General features: G+C 32.7%; 1 protein-coding gene across 3 annotated transcripts in view; it reads left to right on the top strand.

The window, feature by feature from the left end:
• Positions 1 to 7,317: 7,317 nt before the first annotated feature.
• The window catches only part of LOC118181362 (uncharacterized), a 193,824-nt gene continuing 180,476 nt past the window's right edge, over positions 7,318 to 20,665 (top strand). Inside the window, exon 1 of one of the 3 annotated variants that reach the window (XM_035350492.2) lies at positions 7,318 to 7,386. The gene's annotated coding sequence lies outside the window, so the exon portion shown is untranslated. Of the gene's footprint in view, positions 7,387 to 12,120; positions 12,144 to 15,268; positions 15,544 to 20,665 lie in introns of those variants that run through there. The other 2 variants (XM_035350493.2, XM_035350490.2) reach the window with 2 other exon arrangements.

The following is a 20,665-nucleotide window of genomic DNA, read 5'->3' on the forward strand; positions in this document are numbered from 1 at the left end:
AACAAAATTATCAAAAGTTTTTAAAATATATCTGCTTCATCATCTGATTTGTATTCTGCAGACAGAATAACCATTCTTGAAAGCTTTTCTTGCTTATGTGAGGAATTTATATAAACTTTTATTATTTTAAATTTGCTAAAGTTTTTTTCATCATCAGCTATGGTAAGTGGCAACATTAAAAACAATCTTAATGCTGCTTCTAAATTTGGATGAAATTAAGCTAAACTATATTCTTGAACCATTTTTAAATGATTCAAGCTTCCATCTCCTCTAGTATTTAGAATTATTAAAATAGCATGGTTTTTAAAATTAGTTTTGATTAAACTTCTGCTTGTTTACATCGCTTAACTATTTAAGTGCCAAAATATAAGCTGATGCCTCTAAATCACTTAACTTAAATGAAATTAATTTTTCACCAGTTAGAAATTTAAAATAGGAAGATATTCTGCATAATTTTTATCTTTGTTTCAATTTTAGGATTAAAACATCTAACATATCTTTAATTGCTCTTATAAAAATATTTTTTCTGAAACATTAGTTTTCTTATAGATTGATTCTTAACAATCTGATTTATTAAGCTTCCTTTTTTTAGTATTTCCTTTCAAACTCTGTTGATATACTTATATCTAGCACTAAAATTTTACATTTCCAAAGAATACTTCCGGAAAAATTTTCTCTCAGCCGTTATAAAGAAAAACATATTCTTTCTACTAAGTGTGAGGCTTTATAAACAGTTACAGTTTTTGATTGCAAGGCTTTATTTACTTTCCTGGTCCTTGAAGTATTAAATTCAAACACACATAAAAATTTAAAATTCATTTCTTCGAAAAGTTATTATGTTCCTCCAACTGATTTTTCATTTGTTGCCATATATTTTAATCTCTCTTGATACCCATCTACCTTATCTCTTGATATCCATAGCGTATACTTGTGATCTTTTGATTCTGTTTTTGATTCTGTTTTTCAAATAGCTATAATGCATCCTATTTACTCTTTTAGAACTCGTTTACAAAACCGTTATAGATACTCTGCACACTTTCAAAAATATTATTATGCTCAAATTTGTAGACGTAGAGAGTTTATAAGCTAAACTATGAGACAAACAAGGAATGCATTTAGCTTGAACCTTTCAAAAAAAAAAATTGATTTTTCTCTTTTGTTCCTATAAAATCTGTAATGTTTTCTTGATTCGTTATAGATTCACTGTTTATGTGCACGTATCTAATAATTTCGCGCAGTTGTTCATCGTGCAAACTACCTGGTGCATAACCAGATCTAATAGAAAAATATAATACTTCTTTGATTGTAGCAAAATTATTAATCGAATATAGCTACTCCATTTAGACCATGGTAAAGCTTTGTTACATGGGACAAATATATCAAATAGAAGAGAAATACTCCAATGTAAAGCTTAAAAATAAAGGTAAAAAATTATTTAACCTTAATTTATTGTAAATTTCAAAATCGATGTGAAACTAAGATTGCTTTTTTGCTTTAAATGAGAACTATATTCAGAAGTCAAACAACAAAAATCAGCGTTATACCTACAAAATTTTCACAGGACTAGTTTCGATGGTTTTACCGAACCATCATCTTCAGCTGCAAAACCGCAAAATATTTGCGGTTTTGCAGCTGAAGATGATGCAGCTGAAGAAGATTACGTAAGATCGCATGATTAATTTGAATGAAGCAGTTTAGACTTATGGCGATATTTCTAAGACAGAGAGATGAAGTTGTAGAGACATTAGGTATTTTTGAAAGCAGGCAAGATGAAAAATTAGCAACTCCTTCGCCGGGAATCGAACCGCGAACCTCTGGTATACGCGCCCACCGTGCAGACCACCACACCACGAAGGCATGCGAAGAAGGCGGGAGAAATACCTTATAAAGCCCCCAAATTAAATAAGAGGTTATAGCCAAATAAATTCAGAAGTTTGCTTTCATATTTTTTATCTCACATACATATATCACTTAATATAACATGCATGTATAAATTTTGCATATATAGCGAGAATTAACCTTAAACATTTGTGAGATAATATGAAAAATATAGGTTAATACATGTACGGTTTGCATTAGTTTTACATAAGAATTAAAGAGATGTACATAAAATAACAAGATACGAAATTGCAGTATTTATCACCATAAAATAAAAGGCTTCAGTCTCGTTTCTATTTAAAATTTATATTTACTCCTGTGAAAAACTGAGGAATAACGTTATTTATACAACTCTTTTCTTCCCTGAAAAGGCATAAAGTGCTTTTCAAAGACACTGGAAATAAAATATTGTTCTTCATACCTAGTGAAATAACGAGGTTTGGAGCTCTGCCATCTACTTCCATTAGTCACTATAAAGAATTCATACGTCTTCCCCGCCCAAGAAAAACATGAAAGAGAAATTGAGAAATAAGCTTTTTATTCAGTGTTAAAAACTTATGCAGAGAAGACAGTATATTTAACTATCCGCATTGAACTAATTTATAGGATAGAGAATTCTATAAAGCCTTCGTATTTATGTATGTCTGCGAAAAATAGATAACATGATACAAAGAAATGATGTGATCTTATTACGGTATTAGCGCAGTAATTGTATAAAGATCTGAACCTGTTAATTATTAATAACATAAACTTTGTGTTTTACCCTTGAATATATAAAGCAAGTAAGATTAATTAATACAAACATCTTTTTGTAAGTAACTTTGGGTAACATCAACTTTGGGTTTTACCCTTGAGTATATAAATTAAGTAAATTAGTTAACGTAAACATATATAAGGTTTAAAAGGCGTTACATATTAATTGCGGGAGCTTTGACTGTTAGACGTAAAGTCATTAACTTCTTTATTGAATTTAAGAAATAATGACCACAAAGGTAGTTTTAAGCAAATTGTAAATTTTAGTATTTTTTGCATGATTGGAAAAGCGCCATGCAAATGAAAAATGAATTTATTTAATATGAAAAAGAGATATGATCAGCTTCCGAAATACTGTCCTGTGGCATCACACTGGTGTGAGTAATTATGAAAAACGAGTGCTTCAAACTGAGTAAATATTCAGTAAGATTAAAACGGATCTAAACATTTGAAATGTGTAGTTATTTAAAATGTTCCTAAGTCAAGCGCTATTAAAATAAATATAATAAAGAGAATAATCAATTAAAATTTCATAAAAGTTTAACTGTCATAAGCAAAGGGTTTTTTTATGAAGCAACGATGCAAGGCATACAAATCTCTCTCTCTCTTTCTCTTCTGTTTACGTTTATCGTGAACATTTGCAAATTACGATTATGACGGGAATTGAAATTAGGTTTCCTGAATTGAGTTTACCAGTCGCGAGAAACAAAGTATACTATTTACTCTTGAAATTTGTCAGCTTTTTAATAACTGAATGCCTTGTCTAGATTAGACATAATAACTAAATAATTTGCTGTATTCTGCGTGTGTACCCTCTTGACTATATTATTATGGTCTGGCGCTAGCCTAACTGGTTAGAGCTGCAAGACCCGGTTTTAAGTCTTCAGGTTTTAGGTTCTCAGAATCATCCTGTAACATTTTATGAATTCATTTCTCTCTCTCAAGAAAGTAATAATTGGGACTTCTAAAAGAAAGCTGCGTAAGTAGGCTTACTTACTTAAGTACTTACTAATACTTAAGTAGGTTTAATCTTAAATACATAGTTTACACATGCACACATCTTATACTTCTAAAATTGCAAAATACAAATATATTTCCTTCAATTTTTGGTAAAAATATGCTCTTGATCACATGCAATACATATACAAAACCGTCAATCATATATTTGTAAAAATAAATGAAGTATATGCATTCAAAGAGAAAAAGAAATTCAGTAATATTTCCTAAAATTTTGTTTGATAAATACATGATTTTACACGGATTATTAGCCAGAAAATGAAGGTATTTCTATAAAAATTTCATTTTGTCACTTTTTTGTCTTCTGAAAAAATCTAAATATTCATGCGTATTGTTATGAAGAATAGATAAATAATTCATATACTTGAATATAGATGATTATGATAATAAGTATTTATTTATCGAGGAGGTGGGAAGAGGCAAGTTGTTTTCGCGTAAAGAATCTCGTAGAATAGATTGGTTGCTATTTACTACTAATCACTATTTTCATCGCCTGTTTCTTTCATTTCTTCAGAAGATAAATTTAATTTAATTTCCATCAGTTTAAACCTCGTATTAACTTCCGAAGAAATCCTAGTATAACTAGTAATTTATATATTGGTTTATATGTGACAAATGACTATGTAAATTATCGCCTCCATTTTTCATTTTAATACGAATGTTTAAGTCAAGCTGATTTGTAAGTAATTACATGTATTTCTAGAACTTGATGTTAATTAGCTAATTAATATGATTTAGAACTTTCCTATTACTTCTCCTTACCGTAGTCCTCTCCAGAATGCAAATTAGTTGTCGCGTATTCAAGTCGAGAGTTTGAATGTTTAAGTTTCAGAGCTTCTGGCAGCCTCTGTTACAGTTATATAGTCTCCAGATCTGCTAAACTTTATTCTGGCTTCATCCATTTTTATAGCCGACTTTAAAACCGCGTCGTTAATTACTCTAGCAGTTTAAGAAGTCTATTTTGTGTGTAGTCTAAGACTGTGTTACTTGAATTCAAACTTTCAGTTTTATGCCATTTTAAATAGCCTCAAGCGACGGAGCTTCCACTATAGCACAAGTAGTGCCTTCTATAAATTTTGAGAGTTAATTAAGAAGGTTGTTTTAAACATTCGTAAGACTTTGCTATCTTAATACAGACTAAGCTATAACTCGCTGTCAGTCTAGTAAAGTTTGAAGGACATTGATTTAACCTTCTGTATGTAGCAGAACCCTACATGTTTGTTTTATTCATTCCAAAAATTCCTAGACTTTTAAATATCGTATCCTTTCGAACACGTGAGAAATAGCGTCAAAGTTATTTTAAGATAATTTTTGCATTTTAAATAATAATCGCCAACTTTATAGAAGATGAAGTTCATTATAAAAATGTACTGTCGCAATAGGCATCACAGAATGTTTTATTCAACCAATATATGCAGTTTTATAGGTAGAACAAAATCGAGACAAAATTTAAAACTGCAGAAATAAGAAAACTGAAATGCACTTTTAAATTCAACTTTTCGGTAAACATTTTGTCATTAATGCAAGTTGACAGGATCACTGCAGGCGGTTTTGCGAAGCAACACGCTCACTCTGTAAGGATCTTAAGTTTTACTAACGTTTATTTTATTTTAAATCTTTACTATCACTTCTTATTTTCTACTTCCGGCCAGAATTATAAGCGTTAACGTATTTATGCAAAGTTTGTCTGGCGAGCGCCAAGTATTTAAGTTGTGGCTTTTTACCAAGCGAGAGAGAGGAAGCAGTTAGTCGAAGCAGGCCGCTTACCTTAGAAGTTTTACTCAGTTGCTGGTTGCCTTCCAGGCCAGAGGTTTAATCCTCTTGATAACTTTAAACGTATTGTAGTGTTCACAGTTCTCTGTACTACATACGGCTTCCTGTTAATATAAGGCCAATCTTCCACGTTTATTATTTTAAAGTTAAATTAGAGTTTAGTTTTATTTTTATATTTTTACGTTTAGACCACAAGTAGTGGGTCTTTGTATTCCGAAGTACGGAAGCTATTGTAAATATAGAAAAATAAAGGGTTTTGTATACCCTTCTTGTGTATCCTGTCTACTTCCCACAGTTATTGAACATAGCTTTAGTAAGCTCTCTGTTCCGAGTCAGGTCCTTGCATGTTCCCGAAGAAAGTAAGACGGAACATTGAACCTGATAACTCGAGAAGATTTTCATCCACACGTTATCAGAAATTTCTACTTACACTCTACTTACACTCTACATAATAATAAAAAAAAGGTTTAAGCATTTACGACCATTAAAAAAACTTTTGATAAATAATTATTTTAAGAAAAGTTTTAGACATTTATGCCCATAAGAAAACGTAAGATAAATAGCGATTTTAAAAACCAATTTTATTAACCTACAATAAAATAATTTGGAAATTTTGAAAACGAATGCTGATAGCGGCGAGATGAGTAAAAAAGAAGTCTACAGCATTTTCGATTTAAATATTCCTTTTTTATTCTCCTCAGCAAACCTTTTATAGCCAACATAGATAAAATGGCACAGTAAGTACGCCTGTTCTAGAACTTCTGACTTCTGTACCTTTTACATTTTAAAATTTATTTGAAGAAAGCAGTAGGATATGTTGGCAGGACAAAAGCGAGAAAGGATATACGATGTATTCAAGACGAAACCTTTATTCAGTATAATGTTCCTCACTACTTGGACTACGCTGAACTTTGAGGAAACTAGTGGACTGTGTAGCGAATTATCGCTGGGTTCACGTATATAACGAGAAAGTCTAGAGAAGGCTTAAAATACCCTTTTATTTACTCAAAGAAAGAATACAGATGGCTAGTTCTCTTGTGTACAGGAAAGCCTCCACTTGGGCTTCAAATCAAGATAACAAAAATAAGAAACTAATCTAATACTACACTAAACTGACTTAACCGAAGCTAGACACAAATACCTAACGTAATTCGCCCTTAATTAAATTAGCCGGCGATTATGAACAGGCACTTACAATACCGCCGAGCGTAGTTGTATTAGCAACGAAGTAACCAGACGGCAAACACGCGCCCCTAAGGACTCCTAAGCTCTCCTACTGGAAGTAAGCTAAACCTTCCTTAAATACTTCTTCCACTTCATTTACATTCAACGCGATTCTAAAAGCTCCCAGTAAGTGAAAAACAAGAACGGAAAAGAAATGGTTTGAAAATTAAAAATAACTGTTATAAAATTAAAATACATCTTACATCAGGATGAGTTAGTTTCGGCTTATGAAGTCTGATTGGCTAATATTAACTGCTTGAATTACTATTGGTTGAAATCTTATGTAGGTACCTGGCTCATTAACATTATATAAGGATCATACGACAGCCAGCAATTTTGAAATTAATGCAGTTTAGAGAGGTTAATTATAAGTGTCATGGCGTGATGACCACGCATGCGCAGTTTTAGCCCAACGGCCTGCAGCGCCTCTCTCTCTTATATGACTTACTAGAGAAGAGTAGCGAAGTAACGAAAGCAACACGCTATATGCCAGCGTGAATGAAAAAAAAACGTAGTTATAATTTTGTGTTAATCGTTTGTTCTTATTTTTTTGTTTGTGGGTTAATAAAGTTTTTGTGCCGTTAAAATGGCTGGTTTATGTAATGCCCACATTTAGCGTACTTTAAGGAAACCTATAGCCAGAACCCGCTCGATAAGTAGACTATGACAGTGGTGTCAGAAAAGGAGGATATGTCATTCTTCAAAGTTCACAAGTAAACGCGTAAGTGAGTCTTTAGAAAGGTAAGAAGTACTTTGTTCAATTTATTTTGTGGTAAAGTGATATTCAAGGTTACAAAAATGGCTGAAGAGCTAACGAAATCTAAGAAAGAACGGAAAGTTATTCGTTCAACCATTACTAGAATAACAAATTCTATTGAATCATTAAATTGCAGCCGGTAACTTTGAAGACCTAGAAGAATCACTGGAAATTTTAAAAGTAAAAGCTATTTCTTTGAGAGCGTTAAATGAAAAAATTAAAACTTTGACTGATGTTAATGACATTGAAACCGAAGTCGAAAGTGTCTTGAAATACGAAGAAAAGATTGCGAAATGGAGTTTTAGAGGCGCAAAATTATTGAAAGAAAGAAGAAATAGCAATAATTCGCTAGTTTCTAATGGTTCTTCTAGTGATAGTAACAATTTATCTATTTCTGGTGTCAATAAAAGTTCTGATTATAATGTTAAATTCCCAAAGATTATGATTGATAAATTTTATGGAAACGCTGAAGTGTGTCAAACATTTTACAATTCTTTTGACACGGCAATAAATCAAAACGAAAAACTATCTAAAGTGGATAAGTTTAATTACTTTCTTAGCCTGTTAGACGGTGCAGCTTTAAAAACGATAGAAGGTTTTTCTTTATCGCCAGAAAACTACAACGAAGCTTTTAAAATTCTTAAAGACAGATATGGTAAAAAAGATCTCCTTATTAATTCTTACATGCATAAACTCTTAAACTTACGACCTGTCCGAAGTTCTAATGATATTAATGCTTTGAGAGAATTATATGACACCTGCAACGTACAAGTAAGGCCACTAAATTCGATAAGGGTCAAAACCGAATCGTATGGAAATTTACTGTACCCTTTGTTAATGAAATGTATACCTCAGGATATAACGCTTGATTTTGCTCGTCAAAACGCAGATGAGGAAAATTTTAATGTCGACGACTTCATGAAATTTCTAAAACGGGAAATTGAAAGTCGCGAACGAACTTCATTAAATTTATTTTATTCTAAGAGTTACGCTAATTCTCTCGAAAGGCATTCTCAACCCAATAAAAAGCGAAACAACTTCCACACTCGGAATTCAGTTAACGAGAACAAGTTTGGCACCAGCTAATGTAAACAAAATTGCAGCTGTTCGAACGTTTCCTTGCGTATTTTTTGAAAGCAGAAATCATGTTTCGGAAAAGTGCGTTATGTTTCCCGAAGAAAGGAAAAAGAGTTTAAAAGCTTCTAATCGGTGCTTTCTTTGTTTCGAAAGGAATTGTAGAACAAAAAATTGAATTATTTTTACTAATAGTTATGTTAATTTGTTAGCCTTTTCTTTCACTCCTTGTTTCTGTCGTGTTTCCTCGCCAGGATGTAAATGAGTGAACAAGTGTGTATTTAAACTAAAGTAGCAAACAGGTTACTCAAAGCGTGTTTTCATTATTGAGTGCGCACGTTGTTATTTCCACCGGCTGCTTGAATTCTGAATCTTGGCTTCACATTCTTGCCGCTGAAGTTTAATATCACTCCGGTGTAGGTTTCTAAGTCAAACTGCTAGTTCAAATTAATTTGCGTAGTCTTGAACTACTAGCTTATCTCTAAATTTAGTTTGTAACCAATATTTTTTTAGTTCCTCACCACAAGTGAATGGTGAAATTGTAAATATGTAAGACCGCGCCGTCTGTAAATAATTGAGTTCAATAAAAGGGTCTTTTACATCCTTTCGTTGTTGTATTCATCTCCTAGGCTTAGCTTCTAGTCTTAAGTCGCTAAACAGACTTTCAAATAGGTCTAATAGCATTTTTTGCTAGCAAATAAGACTAGGCCTCACAAGCTGTTACTAGCATTGTCAGCTTCGTTTATTGTAAAATCCTGTCTGAGCTCAAGAACATTATTTTTAAAATTAATCCTGTTGAGGTTACCAGTTAAATTTTGAAACTTAATAAGCTTTAGCTTTACTAAAGCTCTCACAGAAAGTCTTAAATTTTACTCTCATTGTTAAACTGTTATTAAAGTATACATTATAAGTATTTCTTATTTACGCCTTCGTGGTGTAGTGGTAAGCACATTCGACATGTTTTCAAGGGGTCCGTGGTTCGAGTCCGGGCAAAGGCATTTCTCATTTTTCACTTCTCCAGCATCGAAATAACCTAATATCTCTACAGTGGCGCCCGAACTAAAAGGTGATGGATGATGATTCTCCACCACCAGGATTTGGAGATTGGGTCCCCTAATTCCCAGTTGTCCTTTAAAAGGGGGAGTATATAAGGTATATCTCCCGCCTTCTTAGCTTGCCTTCGTGGTGCAGTGGTCAACACACTCGACGTGTATTCGAGAGGTCCATGGTTCGAGTCCCGGCGAGGGTATTGCTCATTTTTCACTTCTCCAGCATCGAAATAACCTAATGTCTCTACAACATATATATGTTTTCTGTCATACGTACATATATACGTGTATACATATTAATCTTTACTTCTCTGGTTTCTTTATATTTTGAAAATTTTCTGCACTCATATTTAAAAGTAAGAGAACCCAAGCACGAAATTGTATGATGCCACTAAAGAATAAACATACACGAAATAGAGAAGTTGAACTGGGTTTATTTTATAATATATCAGAAATTTGCCTTTTCCCTAATTTAAAATTCGCTCCAACTCTTTTTCTCAAGGACACGTTTTACACAATTCAGTGGAGAACACAAACCCTTTTTCATGATTTTTCCATTTTAGCCAGTTGTAAAAAATATTTCTTTAATAGTTTGACTTTTATTTGAAGATTATATGAATGCTTTTAAAAAGGATCACTAAGTTACCTGTTTATAATGCCAGATTTTCTTCGGCTTTTTTATTACTTATTTAGTGGCCTTTTTGCATTTCGCTCGAAGCATCGTTATTGGGATATAGTGAAGAACACAACGGCTATCTGCCTAAGGGCAGGAATGCCTTCGTGGAGGCTTTCCTAAGGAGAACTGGATCGCATCACGTTATGCATGGGGAAAACCAAACATACACTAGGTCGACTGTCTGGGATCGGACCCAGGACAAACTGCAAGTATACAATGATCTTAACTCTTCGGCCACTGGCGGGGCCTAACGCTTGAAGCATGAGAAGCATGCTAAAAATCAGTGCTCTTACTATACATTTCATAAATCTTTTGATGAAATTCTTCTTGTTTTCTGTCAACATCATGAAGACTTTTAAGAAAAATGCAAAAATGTGAGAGTAGAAAAATGTATTTCGAAGTTTATATTGCAGCACAATTTCCCAAATATTTTGCTATGTATTTGTTTAGGATCTTTATAATGTCTATAAAACTCCTATATTAAGTCTTACATAATAGCATTTAAGGCTTTTCTTATGGATGGCGAACATTTTTTCTATAATTTTGTGTCCCCATTTAATATCTATGCGTGAATATGTGAAATCCGATAGAATAAAAAGCTTTTTAATATTTAGCATCTGATAAGTTTGAAAGAATTTTGATGAAATATTTAAAATATTCATCATTCATATTCTTTATAACCTTTAAGTAATTATTTCATTTGACTATTTAGTATGAAGTTGGGTAAAGGAATTTTATGAAACTAATACGAATCTAAGCTGAAAAAATATTCTTTATAGGGTTTAGATTTTTCTCGTTTAAACCAGTCTTTTCTAATCCAGTACATATTAAAGCTTTTATTTAGTGACTAACAGAGCAAAGCGCTTCTGAGACCTGATTATGGTAGACATACAAATTTTAAATCCCCACATATTTGTCTGTCATATTCTTGCAGTTAAACACGGTAAAATGGAAGCTAAAATATTTGCTAGAACAGAACATTTTAAAAGCTCTCTTACTGGAATTGACGATCAGCCTTTGCCTAAAAGCATCAATAGCTTCTCTTACTGAAATAAACGAGCAGCATTTGTCTAAAAACATCACTTAGATAAACCCTCGGTTAGGTGAGGGATGATAATGATAAATGAATATGGGTGGAGAAATTTAGCAATAATTCCCGTGAAAAATTCTCTTACTTTGTGATATCTTTACCAATGCTTAGGGAACAAATACAAGAAATAAATTTTTAGTTTACAGTTTTGACCTTAGAAATCAAGCAATCTCTTTTGGTCAAACATTTTGCGAGATCATTTAAATCGTATTGATTGAATTGCTATAGCTTATCTAACCTTTCTGATGGCTTATATAGATCATCATGGCCTTTATCGTTCTTACTGATCTAAATTTGATGGTTAAGGTACAAGTAGGTTACATCGGTGAGCGAAAGGTTTGATGGTATGTAAGGATAAGATATCTTTTCTGTTCATTCGTTGCATTGACAAGAAAAGATAGTCTCTGGCTTGATAGCTTTCATCACGTCATTGGTACAGTAAACATATGAATTTTATCTAAATTTGTAGCTAAAGTGAATCTTAGTTTGACGTCTCTCTTGCAGAAAAATTGTATATATTTCGAGATAAATTCGTGATGAATAGAAGCTTTCTATGAAATTTCCTGGCTCTTCCACTAACAGAAGAATACTTCTTATCATCAACAGCATTTAATGGGTGGTGGGAAACGAGAATAGACAGTAAAGCAGGTTTAAAAATTAAAGTAACTGTTGGAAACTTAAAATAACTACTTCAAATGTAATACCACTTTAATAATGGAAAATATTGTTAGGCTTCTAACTCATAATTTGAAATAATAGTTTGGAAAATATAATTTGGATACTAATCATTAGATTCTAAGATTCTTCCAGATTCTTTAATATTTTCATAACGAAATTCTTCCATTCTATAAGGTATGTTATGTTAAATCTTTTTTTATTATTTGAATCTGTACTACAGCTTCTACATTTCGTTAGCCGTCATAAGAAAACAAACGAGTTACGACTATTTAAAGCTGTAGTTTTTTTTAATGTTTTAGACATAGAGCTTTTGGCAGCGACGCTTGCAGTTTTATTTTCTCTCGCCCAGCTTTGCCAGTTAGCATCTCGCCATTAGTCTTTTGCTGTCCGATGTAAAATAGCAACATTAAAAGTTTGAACCATGCTTAGTTAGGCCAAATTATGTAATCTCATGCTACGAATCCACTTTAGATTATAAATTCAATTCCAGCTGGTGTAATGGTCAGTGACGCTGACTCCCGTACCGCCGAGCCCGGGATTGAATTCCAGAGAAAGCATAGATGTTTGTAAGCGTATAGTGGCTGTGCGGCAAGGGGGCACTCAAAATACACAGCGTGCCGAAAGTTCTTTCGAGAGGTCAATGGTAGAGGAAGAGGGTTCAAACCACTGCCTCCCCCGAGGTATAGTTCCTCAAAATTCGGGCGGAATTGCAGCACTATTAGTGCGACGAGTCTATACCTTGTAGAGAAATTAGGTATTTTTGGAAGCAGGAGACTTGAAATATGAGCAACACCTTCGCGGAAATCGAACCACGCATCTCTGGAACACGCGCACAGCGTGCAGATCACCACACCAGGAAGACAAAAGGCGGGAGAAATACCTTATATACTCCTCCTTTTAAAGGGTAACTGGGGTATTTAGGGGACCCATTCACCCAAATCCTGGGTATGGGGAATCATCATCCACCACCCTTTTAGTTCGGGACCCACTGTAGAGACATTAGGTAATTTTTGGAAGCAGAAGAGATGAAAAATTAGCAACGCCTTCACGGGCAATCGAACCACGGACCTCTGGAATACACGCCCAGCGTGCAGACCACTACATCACGAAAGCACGCTAAGAAAGTGGGAGAAATACTTTATAACCTTTACGGGGAAATGCTGAAATTTTGTGTACCCTCTTCTACATATAACCTGCTAGTTAATAAATTGAGACTATACCTGTTTAATTATGTTAGCTACTGAGTGTCTTCCGTCAAATGTCATTTATTATAACACTTTCAAGTGGCAGAGTTTGACTGTAAGCATAAGTTGTGCTTCTGCTAGATTCAAGCTTTATACTTCTACAGACGGAGCGATACCTCGATTGGCAGTCTAGTAGGGTCAGAGGAACCTTTAAGTTATAGTAGTACAGAATTAGGGCCCTATAATTATGCCTATTTTCTTTGAAGTAATATATCATTTTACAGGAGGAACTGGCTTTCTTTGAAATGTGACATGTCATATGAATAGTATTTTTTACCATAGTAATTAATTGTTTGGAGTTTTTAATGTCAAAGTTCTTTCTACAGCGATTACAAAATTGCCATTTTGAAGATTTCACCCTAAATTCCTCTCATTTTAGTGAAGGATAAGTATTTTACCAAAATAAATTTGAGATACAGAAAAGAACATGAGTGGTCTGTTAATCTTCAAAATAAGAGCTGAAGAAATTTTGTCTCATGTCTAATGTGTGAAACTTTTCTCTAATGCTTTTTTAAACTGTTTCAGTTGTAAATCCCATACCCTTTGCCGATATTTCATTTTTATTTAGTAGTAAGATATTAAAAAAATAATATATTGAGTTTCGCTATTTCATTCACTTTGAGTTTTATCGAGTGCGAAATTGAAGAGGAATATATGAGTTTGTTATTATGGTGAGTAAAGATCAGTCATGCACCTCGCTCGAACGATATTCGAGAATGTACGCAAATAATGACGATAAATTTCCTCTCCTGTTACTTTGAAAATTAAGAGACCACACATCATGTTCTTCTCTGTATCTTAAATTTACATTAGTAAAATAGTCATCTTTTATACATTTTCCGTTATTTATCTGATAACAGAATTTATAAGACCGTAAAAAATGCAAAGAATTATCGATTCTCTCATTGTTTACTCTGCTGGTTTGAATGGTTAGCATGTTCAACTAGTAATTAGAGACCCGTTGTTCGACTCCTAACGCGAGCACAAAGGGTTTTATACTTTTCCCGCTTCGGAAGCCTAATCAATCTCTATAAACTAATCTATTAAACCTCTGAGTACTGTGAGCCTGCCCATTCATATTAAAGCTAGACTGTGTGCTTTTTATATTTGTATTTGATGAGAAAAGCTAACAGAGTTGCGTATTTTCATTATTTTATCTACAATGAAAAAAATTTTGAACAGACTTTATTTGTCAGTTTAAAGACGGAACGCTAATATTGTAGAGTCATTAGGTTAATTGAAAGCAGAAAAGATGAAAAATATGCATTCGCCTTCGCCGGGAATCGAACCACGGACCTCTGGAATACCGGCCCAGCGTGCTACCGTTTCACCACGAAGGCACGCTAGAGGAGTGGGAGAAATACCTTATATACTCCCCTTTTTAAAGGGCGACTAGGGTTTTAGAGGACATAGTTGCTAAATCCTGGGTGCGGAGAATCATCATCCACAACCCTTTTAGTTCGGGCGTCACTTGTAGAGTCATTAGGTATTTTTTAGAAGCAGAAAAGATGAAAAATATGCAACCGCCTTCTCCGGGAATCGAACCACGGACCTCTGGAATACCGGCCCAGCGTGCTACCGTTACACCACGAAGGCACTCTAGGGAAGTGGGAGAAATACCTTATAATATTATTTTTAGTTTTACGCATTTGACTCTAGCTAAATGTATTTTCCATCAACATTCTTAAAATTCGCTTTCTTAAAATTCACTAACCCCCCCCCAAATCAAATGTTTCATATTACGAGAGGTATGCAAAAGATATTTTGTTAATGTGATTATCCAAGTAAGAGAATAAGTATTTAACCTGCAAATAATAAGTTATGTTAACCTGCATTTTCTCATTGAGAATAAATACAAACTAGCATTACCGAGCCACAGATCATATGATTTAAAAATCTCAGTATCATCCAGAGATTATTAACCACGCATACGCGAGAATATCCTGGTTACAGTAGTAAGAGACGCCTATCTTAATATACAATACTTCCGTCCTGATAGCTTCGTAAAATATCATAAAATTTTTAGATTTCGACACTTCAGACAGCCGAGGATGGATGAGCCGGATTCAGACCTGATCAACGAACGACCTTTGCGGGGTGAATAAGCATTCTGATCTGCGAGTTGCGCCAGGCGCATCGTTTCCATAGTAACGTCTACAGTTCATTCACAACAAAATATTCATATGCACGATAGACAATCCTGAAAAATCGTAGCTTATTGTGTACACCTCAATGTTTGATGTTAAGGATGTGGATCACGATATGTGTTGTGAAAGTTTCCTGTTTGGCAGTTTTCAAAAGAAATAGTGAGCGACCGGGAGTGCATTGAGGTAAACTCCGTTTGTCTTATTATTGTGACTATAATACTTCTTAAAAATTAAATAATGATATTATGAGATGAAAAATAATTTTTATTATTTAACTTTTTTTCTTATTTACGCGCATAACATATTTTAACTTTTCCTTATTTCACATAATAATGAAAATGGGTATACTGATCAAATTCAAAGAAAAGAAGTAACCAGTGGTAGAAAAGTTTAAAGGCTCTGTTAAGCATGTTGAAAGGATTTTGTGTAAACACGTAAATATGTCTCCATCTCCATCTCCAACTCTTTCGCAACAGAACAATGAAATTTATTTTCCTTACAAATTTGAAGCTCATTTAAAGTACCTGAGAAACAGGAAATGTTAGATTTTGGAATGCTAGAAATGTTTAGCTTTAATTTTCACGAAACGAAGTAGAATAATGCAGAAAAATGCAGTATCAAATAACAGACTTGCATTTTTATGCGTTCATTATGTAACGAAAATAAGAGGGCTAACTTCTCTGTGCAAGAAAGATGCTTTTTCCGGAAATATTCATTCATCAATGGTACCAGTTAATTGGTATTTATTATCTCCATATCTGATTAACAATAAATTTTTATTCTCAAAGATAATTATAAGCTTAGTATAATAGTGTGTTACAAAGCTTGATCCACACATCTGTAATTTTGGATTTATTAAAAATTTATTTATTTATTTTATTTTTTATGTTAAATGATATACTGTAAAATGATGAATATCCCGAAACTATTACGAAAATTACAGATAGAACACGCTCTTTCTTTTTGCTTTATGTAATAAGCTTTCTTCATTCTGACGTGCAAAAGGAAATATTTTTTAATATTTTGCTTCTGATATCAAATTATCTTTCAGCTCCAATGCTTTATGGAAAGCAGTTTTTATTATTAGTGCAATTACCTTTTTTAATTAAATTTCTCATATCTGATGTGTATAAATAACAATAAATAAAGGATACTTTTAAGAAAAACATGTGACACAGTGGATTTATTCAGATTACTGATTGCATATCCAGAATTTTCTCTGTAAAAATGTATAGCATAAAAGGATTTAAGTCATGTGAATTTCATTCCTAGATTTTGTAATTAAACAGTTTATCTGTTTTCGAGCATCATTGTTACTTCACTTTGACTGTAATTTATTGGTAATTTAAGACTATCACGACAAAATAATATCTTCCAACGCATGGAAAATTATTCATAAAGAAGTATGGATAATTTTGTTTTCTAGTATCTGAAGCTTTGTTCGAATTTGCTGAATCTATATTGGCATTTTAAGCAATAGAACTGTACCATTAACATAGTAATACTTCTGTACATGCAAAAAAGTATAATAATAATAACAATGCGCATAGATGGCGTACTTGGTGATAAGAAGGTATTTGAGACTTTATAAATTGAAAAATGCCAGTTACAATAACCTATTAATATATAGATATGTATGGTACTAGCAAAGCATGAATTTCGGCATTTTATAGCATATATAGCCATTTTATGAAATGTTGAAAACTGGCCGACCCAATGTACGAAAGGATTAAATATTTTACGCAATGTCTAGGCAGTCTATAGAATGCTAAATGGCAAACCGAAGCACAAAATTCATTTTTATATTATATACAATGCCTAGGTAAAGCATATAATAATTCGTGCAGTATATTAGCAGTTATAATGAGCGGGATAGAGGATAGTTTTCACAGACTTGGTTCTTCTGAAAGAATTTTAAAACGATTACATGCGAGATCACAATTCATTTTATGTTCTAAGAACTTGCATGTAATTGAAGATATTTCTGGCCACGAAATTCCTCTCTGATAAGTTACAGTTGCTCAGCCCAACGGAAGTGGCCAAAGATTCGTGAAGTGTATGTGTAAAACGAATGTGGAAATATGAAATGTTTTTGTATAAAAAAAGTAATGAAATGTAATTCAAAATGTCATTCAAACCTACCATATTGCAACAAATAGGTTAATTTTAATTTCTCATTTTTTTATAGAAAAATTTTGTTTTCTTTAATAAGAAAGGCATAAATTTTGTTCCATACAACATTTATTTTACTTTATGTATTTTGAAGAAAACATTTTTTAAAGGCCTTCTTTCGCTGCTTTTTCAAAATAACGTTTCTCGTTTTGAGGAATGAACTTCTTTTAAATAACAGCGTTATCATGACCCTTTTTTCCATGCTTTTCCTAAAGAGCATTTGCCATTCTGTAGAATGCCTCGGTATTATATACAGAGCATAGGTAAAGTACATGACGATTTTCATATTTCATACTTTGCCTAAAAAGGCCAGGTATTCTATAAAATGCCTAGGCGTTGTACAGAATGCCGGAATTTCATACTTTGCCGGCAACATATGTATGAAATTATAATTTTAATCTGAAACAGCCCCTAATGTCTTCCTTCTAATATAGGTATTTATCGTTTTTATCAGCAATGTAGTAAACTGTTTATAATGAATGCTTTCTGTACTGCAAAATTTCAAAACTGATTCTTTCATTGTAATTCTATTATTATAATAATTTGAGCTGTGGCTATCTAGTTAATTAAGTGCCTCTCTGTGAACGTTGCCTTTTCTGTGACGGCGAGTTACCTCCTTTAACTTAAGCTGGATGTGGAAACAACAGACACACAAAATGCAAAATATATTCTCATATCTTCATTTTCTAACTGCTGGTTAGCTAACGCAAAATAACACGAATATTAGAGCTAAATCTTCTTGACTTACAAATTTGGCTGGTACGGGCAACAATTTAACTGGCTTTAAAGCAAGTGCTCCTACTCGAAGTTACAACTATCAACTGAGTCTGACAACCTACTTTACTAAAGTTCACACTTATTAAAAACCTAGCCGAACAGCGGCTTCGCTTAGAAGCAACAGCTAAGGTAAAGACTACAAATTATGAAAGTTTTGATTCGTTCTTCTCAATGTAAGTAAAAATCCGCGTAAAACTCTGTACTGAGTGAGATCGCGAAGAAAAGAGGGAACTAAAAAAGGCCTAAAAATCGCAACTTTTAATTAAACCTAAATGAAATATCAGACTCGCTCCTTCAAGAGCGAGATATTGAAGTCATCAAATGAAATTTTTGAAGTTTATATCTTGCTAGCTTTCTACATTTTTCCGTTCGGACCTGAAAGAGGAAACAAAAACGTCTTTGAAATATTTATATACAGTAGCATCTCTTCAAATCACTAAAGCACACGTATCTCCTATAAGACAGCTACTTGCAGTTTGCACTGATGTGCTCTACGGCCATTGTCTATGTGTGGACGATCCTGAAATATTCATATTGTGTTACCGCAAACTTTAAATCCACGGTACATAACCTTTAATACTGAGAGACTAAATTCGAGTACACCCAAACACTGCAAGGTCTCCTAATATAGGAAAAATGGGCAGAATCCTAATTTTATGTATTGGCTTTAGATACTAATTACATACTTTAAATTATCGAAACAGATTTATAAAACATTTATAAGAATCACTAATCTTTCATTATAGCATTCAATACATCTGATAAAAGCATTTAACTTTCATATATCTTTCTAGAATTACAGACGGTTTACAACATTAGAAAGGTAGTCTGACTTAGATCAGATACTTTAAATGAGCAAGATTTTTAGGCTGCCCTATATTCATCTAAGGTATTTAATTTTTGCATTTATATCTTTGAAAAATATTGAATAAAAAGGTAAAAGTAGTTTAAAATAAATGTAAAGGAAAACTGCTATTGAATTTAGATAAGTCATAAAAATTTGCGACGGAAAATGTATGCATCCCAAAATTGCATATTTCAATAAAATTTAACTTTTAAAATATATAAAATTGCAGAAAAATGCTTTGCTTGTTACGCCATATTTTCAGTTTTTGTTTTTGAAATTCTTTGTTGCTATTTCACTCAAAATTTTCGGATGCAAAATTAAATATGCTTTGAAAAATTTACCTGTTTGTCTGTGATGGTAAAATTTCAAACATAGATGCTAGGGCTGAGTCTTATGAACCCATAAATAAAATTAAAATTTTGGAAAATACTTTTAAAATACACAGAACTGAATACAAGAAATACTGTTATAGAAAAGATAAATGATTTTATTTTCAAATACAATTGGCTTAATATTTTCACTGGTAATAATGAAGACAGCAAGATACGTATAAATAAATCCTTAAGCAAAACGGGATGCTCGTGTTTACGAGATATAAAGTATACTAGCTAAAGTCACTAATTTTTGCATTACATGAAAAAATAATTACTACAGGCTACACCATGTTTTAAAAATTTATGAGAATTTGAGAAACATGAGTTTGATTTTCATGCAGAGTCTTGGTCTAAAGAAGAACACTGAATTATAGACTGTTTTGATCTTCTGTGCTGTTAGAGAACATTATCAATGATATTCAGTGCAATTATTAACACGTCTTCGAGGCAATAAAAAAGGAAAATAAATAAAAACATTATAATAAAATGAAAATAAATGAAAAAAATTATAAATTAATAAACGAAAATGAATAAGAATTATAAGAAGTGTTATTTTCATTTAACGGTAAATTCCTCTTCGTTATAAACAAAGAACAGAAATTCGAATGTACAGTGTTTGTACTCGACACGCGAAATTCTTGAAGAAAGATCAGTATAACAAAATTACTGTATTTGTTAGTTTTCTTCTAGACAGCCAAAATAAAATTTTAGAGATTTAATAAAGCAATAACGAATAGTTAGTTTTTGTTCAAAAGTTTACTATATGTTATTTCAAGTTATTTGACTTCGCTTGATGTGAGCAAAACAGAGTACGCGAAATTTAAGATTGCCACGTTATGTAAGGTAAACAAGGGAAACATTTAAAACTGGGTGTAAAATATTATTTTTAGTATTCAATCTTAAATGGTACTTTATCTGTGGGTTTGCCTTAAGATGTTTGGCCTAAGATGGCCAATACAGCTAGCTCTAAGGAATCCTATTACAAACTGCCATTAACTTCCTTTCCAGAGTTATCGAGATGGAAGGGATAATTCTATGCACATCAAGTCTTAGTATCATTTGTAGAGACATTAGGTATTTTTTAAAGCAGGAGATGGGGAAAATAATCAATGCCCTCGACGGGACTCGAACTGCA

Source organism: Stegodyphus dumicola, chromosome X1 (genome assembly GCF_044657685.1).
Source record: "Stegodyphus dumicola isolate Sdum_Otavi_A_Nest chromosome X1, ASM4465768v1".
Lineage (NCBI taxonomy): Eukaryota > Metazoa > Arthropoda > Arachnida > Araneae > Eresidae > Stegodyphus > Stegodyphus dumicola.